The sequence below is a fragment of the Sus scrofa genome, chromosome 13 (assembly GCF_054392235.1).
Source record: "Sus scrofa isolate SSC_HxYL_T2T_F1_AM1 chromosome 13, Sscrofa_HxYL_maternal_Yorkshire_Landrace_v2.0, whole genome shotgun sequence".
In the NCBI taxonomy this organism is placed as follows: Eukaryota; Metazoa; Chordata; class Mammalia; order Artiodactyla; family Suidae; genus Sus; species Sus scrofa.
In genome coordinates, this window is record NC_139395.1 from 201,260,533 (window position 1) to 201,266,532 (window position 6,000).

Sequence of the window (6,000 nt, forward strand, 5' to 3'; positions counted from 1 at the left end):
TTGTTGTTCAAATAGAAGCTCAATCACACTCAATGGACAAAAACTGGAATTTTAATGAATCAGTACAGGTCTGGGTGGTGGTATCCTTGAAATGGAAGGTAATCAGTATCGATGTGTATGCCCATCTATTTGTTTAAACTTTTTCAAAGTAGTTTACTAAGGAAGAAAGGAATGAAATGTCAAGCATCTCTGGTTTTACTACAATGCAGAGAGTATGGACTTGTTTTCTATCTGTGAATGAAACTCTTCATGAGTTCTAGGATAGAGAGCAGTACTGAAATCACAAAATAATGACTGTATGAGATCCTTGTTTTATGGAAAATATTACACAATAACAGTTGACTAAATAGGGCATTTGAAAATGAAGAGACCATGTATAAGTGGACTAGCTTAATTCCCAATTATAAAAAAAAAAAAGTAAATCTGAATATCCATGGGACTGTGTTATAAAATGGAAGGGGATAAATTCCAGCAACTAAGCTACCTCAGAAGACAAAATGCCTTCCTTATATTTTATTCTTTCTTGGATATGTCTGCACTTCTTAGTGGAATGGCCAAACTAAAGAACTGCATAGGCTGCATGACTAAATAGGACAAGGAGGGTCACATATTTTTTGGCCAATGGGTGCCTGTGGTTCTACATACTTTTTTGAATGGCTATGTTAAATTTTTTTCACTGAGTACTTGCCACTGCATATTATTGAAGAATACAGAAAATGAGTTTATGGCCAATTCAATTTTTAATTCATTTTTTAAAGTTAATGTAAAATGATTACTGCTGTGTGATTCTTGCATTCTTAGGAAAATCCTTTTTTCTAAGAATAAATAAAACTGGAAAGAACATTTCAACTTCACTTACATCAGCTTCTCACATCCATCCCCTTTGGCATAATCATTGTAAAGGAGTCTCATTCTATTTTGGTTTCCATTGGCATAAAAAAGGACCAGCCATTCCTCTCTGGCAGCCAGCAAAACAGAAAAAAGGGCAAATCAGTTATAAAAACTTAAAGTGCTCTCTTTTCTTGGCAGTTGTAACTGTGACTCACAGTGCAGGAGAGTAGTGAAAACATAGGTGTGACATATGTGTGACTTATCATTATAAAGTTGTTTGCTTAAGACTATCAATAATTTCATGTACTCAAGACTGCTCAAAAAATAAATAAATAAAAAAGCAAACCTGTAGAAACTTCTTTTATTGTTCCAGATTGTTTCTCTACTCTCTGATAAAGTCTTCAGGTATAATTCCAAGTAACACAATATAAAATGTGTTTCTTAAAATAAATAAATAAAACACTAAAAAAGAAATTCGTTCGGGTGAAAAATGCTGCTTAAGATGGCCTGCCTGCTATGTCAAGATTTTTAAATAAAATTCTAGATTTTAAATTATAAGCTGCGACTTGAGGAAGAACAGAAAAAATCCAGTGCCAAATCAGACGGCTGAAAAGCAAGCATCCTCCCAGGAATAATGATCTATAATTAATGCCAATCATTTGAGAAAGATTAGAAACTATATATAGCAGCCAAAAGAAAAAAAGTCTGGAATTTCCTCCCACTATTTTTATGGAGAGAAATAATGATCAGATTCAATGAAAGAGCATATTTTGGGGTGATAGGATAATGATGTTGATAACGATGATAGTGGAGATGCAGGGCGCTCCAGAACAGCTTGAGGACAAATGGTAAAAAGAGTCACAGACAATGAAATATTTACTTTTGTATGAAATACTAATTTAAATAATTATTCATCGTGATCTCCTACTCTCTTAATGGATTTTCATTTTCTTGAACCTGTCCTGGCTGAACCTTAACCTTAGGTTGAACACAAGTATTTTTCTTTATGGTCAGGGCTCCTACTTAGCTCATGACTGTTGCTGAATACAGTTACTCAACTGCACATAAGTTTACCAAAATAAGTTAATTTAAATACCTTATTTGGGCATTCAACACTGCTTGATATATCCTACTATATTGCTCTGATTAGCTTTAGCACTTGCCAAAACAACATGGTCGGCATTATTTTCCAATTGTCTGTTGCTCTGGAACAAACCACCGCACAACTTAAGGGTTTAAATCAATAAGGTATCATTCATAGGTCTCTAAATTTGTGGATTGCCTCTGCACAGATAAGTAGTTGTCTCTTTTGGCTGCAGATAGATAATGTCTGAGGATAAAGCAGTCTGAATTCTTAAGAGTTTTGTGCATTCAAATTGGATGTCTTACCCAGATGTTTCTTTCCCTGTAGCTCCCTCCATGGTATCCCTTATGGCTCCTCCTCATGATTTTGCCTTCTCAAGGGCATAATGGACTCAGGACAGCTATACTTCTTTTAAGGACAGAATCCGAAAAAGAAGAGAGAATGTAAAGGTGAACTTGCCTAATTCCCAATTATAAAAATAAAAAAAAGCAAATCTGAATATCCATGGGACTGTGTTATAAAATGGAAGGGGATAAATTCTAGCAACTAAGCTACCTCAGAAGACAAAATGCTTTCCTTATATTTTAATAAAAATGCCTTTTTATATTTTAAAAAGCTATACTTCTTTTAAGGACAGAATCTGGAGCCCAGTGAAAGGCTATATCTGGAACTGGCACCAAATTGTTCCGGCTGCATGTTATTGGTGGAAGCAGTCACTAGATTCTGGAAGGTTGAGACATGGAGTTCAATTCTTGATGAGTGAGAAGGCCACAGTGTTAGAGACTGTGACACAGAAGATGCTGTTGTGTCTTCCAGACAATATTTTCCAACTATTCACTATTTCTTTCAAATTTATATGCCTCACCGTGCTTCCTTCCTCATGTGTACACCATAACTCTACTAAATGCTCTCACTTCTTACTTTACAGAGAACATTCAACCTCAAATTTTGACAGCTCATTCTATAAAAATTTCTGCATCTGTAGTCATCAGTTTCTCCTTCTCTCCTGTCACATGCAGAAGGCTCTGTTCCTGACAAAAGCTAAATCTTCCACATCTGATATGTTTTTTATTCCTAGATTCCTTCCTGGCACTTCACTCTGCCATTTAACTGCTTCTCTACAAAATCTTTGACTTCCTTCTTTCTACTATTTAATTCTTTGTTTATTTAACATGGCTCAATTCCCACCCATTGTTGAAACAAGCAGGCACACATTCAACAAAACTTAGCCGAGATTTCTCTGTATTCAGTACCTCTGAGGATACAATCTCCTGTATTTTGCACAAAAATTTTTGAAAGAGTGTCACCATTTCCTTCCTCTGAATACTTGCTCTATTCTAAAGGGGTATATTTTAGGGTCAAAAATCTAAATCCAAAAATTACTTTTCTCTAAATCCAAAAATTACTTTTTAGTCTTTATCATGTTGGAAACCTCAGCTGCCTTTGACAAACTGGATCATTTATTCTGGCTTAAAATATACTGACGTAATGCTGTTTCAGCCTTAATATCTTAGAATAGTTTCAAAGAAATGGTTCTGAATTTAGTTAAATTTCCTCCAGGACTTAGAGAAGAACCTGAGAACAGAAACTATGACCATTTCTTCCAATGCCTTTGTCAGGGATGGCTCATTATATCCAGCTTTTTTATCTCTTACAATGAGTTTGTCCTAGGATTTTTATCATTCTCTTATCAGAAATTTAAATTTTCATCCTCCCCTCCCCATCAGATAGTTTTGAATCCCAGTTTAGGCTAGGCTTATACCAGTAATGTACCAGGGAATAAAAAAATATTACTTTCATAAAAACATATCAGAAAGTAGCAGCAATAAAGTCATCCTGATAAATAGATTTTTTTTTTTATGTCTTTTTGCCTTTTCTAGGGCCGCTCCTGCAGCATATGGAGGTTCCCAGGCTAGGGGTTCAATCAGAGCTGCAGCCAGTGGCCTACGCCAGAGCCATAGCAACGCGGTATCCAAGCCGTGTCTGCAACCTACAACACAGCTCACGGCAACGCCGGATCCTTAACCCACTGAGCAAGGCCAGGGATCAAACCCACCACCTCATGGTTCCTAGTTGTATTTGTCAACTACTGAGCCATGACGGGAACTCCATCCTAATAAATATTAATGCAATTTTAATTTTTAGAACAGATACAGTTCCTAACAACTGTAGTTGACCTGATAAAAGACAGTAAAAAGTAATGTCAAATGTCTTAATCTTGAATGGGAAGATAAAAATACGTCAATGATGTGATGTGTATTTGTGAGTTGTTTAAAATTTAGCTAAGTAAATAAATCCATTAGCCTTTAAAAAATTTCTATAGCTATGTTTATAATGGATTGAAATTCAAAAGTGGACCAAATTATTCTTTTCCTATATAATTAACAAAACCCTATCTGTGGTAAACTGAATCACTCTAACCTGCATCAATCTTTAATTTAGTGCCCAGCTGCAATTTTAGCAGGTGGAAGTAGAAATCAGAATTGAAATTTAGGACATTATGTCCTATGTTTATAAGTCATTTTGTGGAATTTAGAAACTATGAGAAGAAGAAGAGGGAAAATAAAAACAAAAATAAAAACCAGGAGTCTAGAAGGCTGGCTATCTAGAAATAACAGATAGACCAAATATTTACAGTTCTCATTACGAACCAGAATTCTACTAAGTTCAAGTCTTCGCTGAATGACCTTGGGCTGATAAAGAAGGTTGATGGGACCTGTGATGATTAATTTTTTATGTCTAGTTGACTGGGCCACAGGACGCCTACATATGTGGTTAGTATTCCTGGGTGTGTCTGTGAGGGTGTTTCTGGGAGAGTTTAGCATTTGAGTTGGTGGATTGAGGGAAGCAGATGGCCCTCCCCAGTGTGGGTGGGAATTATCCCATCTGCTGAGGGCCTGGACAGGACAGAAAAGTGGAGGAAGGTTGAATTTGCTCTCTTCCTGAGTGAGCTTGGACATCGCTCTTCTCCTGCCCTCCAGGCTCTTGGGTCTCCAGTCTTCCAACCACAACTGGAATGTGAATCATCAGCTCCCTGGCTCTCAGACATTCTCTATTAGACAGCCTGGGTCTCTAGCTAGCAGAAGGCTGACTGTGGGTTTTCTTAAGTTCTAGAAACATGTGAGCCAATTTCTTATAATAGATCTTTCCTCTCACTCTAAGAATATATATTCTCCAGAGAAATGGAACTGAATGATACATATATATGTTTAATACATATATACATATGTGTGTATACATATATATGCTTATATGTGCATATACATATTGGTTCCATTTCTCTGGAGAATATTATATAAATCACCCTTCTATTTCATATAACACTATATATCTAAAATGCTACAGATATGAATCTTTAACAGGTCATGAAGACAAAATCGTTTGTGGTAAAATTTATCCAATTCTAGATCATTTAGTGTGAGCCATACCTACATAATAATAGCTCCAATTTTGTTTAAAATGTAGTGCCCCCATATATTTTCAGAGTCCTTGTGTTGAATATGGACACAGGGCCCCCCAAATTAAATATTTAACATTGTAAAATCTCATTAATGAAAACAAAATTGAAAATGGTTTTCATGCAAAGGAAACTTGAACACTAAAGAAAATGATGGTGCATGATAATGTGAGAAAATAGAATGTGTACATGTATGTGTAATTGGGTCACCATGCTGTAGAGTAGAAAAAAATTGTATTGTGTAAATAACAATAAAAAAAGAAAAGGATACAAAAATAAGAAATACTAATTTATGTATGATGTTTTTACATTGTTTAAAGATACCTTCTTTAGGATATAATAATAGATTTATAAAATGTATGGTATATACCAAGAAAGTATTCTATAATATATGTGTACATGCTTAAAGATTTTCAAAAATTTCAAGGTCTTCAAAGAGTGTGAAGACTTTAAAGGTTATTTCCTAATATATTTTCTTAATGTATAAATGTAAACATTACACACACACACACAAATATGTTCTATGGCCTGTCCTCAGGACAAATATAAATGCGGTAATATTTTAATAATCAATTATACAGTGAATTGTTTGAACCCTCTGGTAATTTTTCTTATAATATAGAGTAAA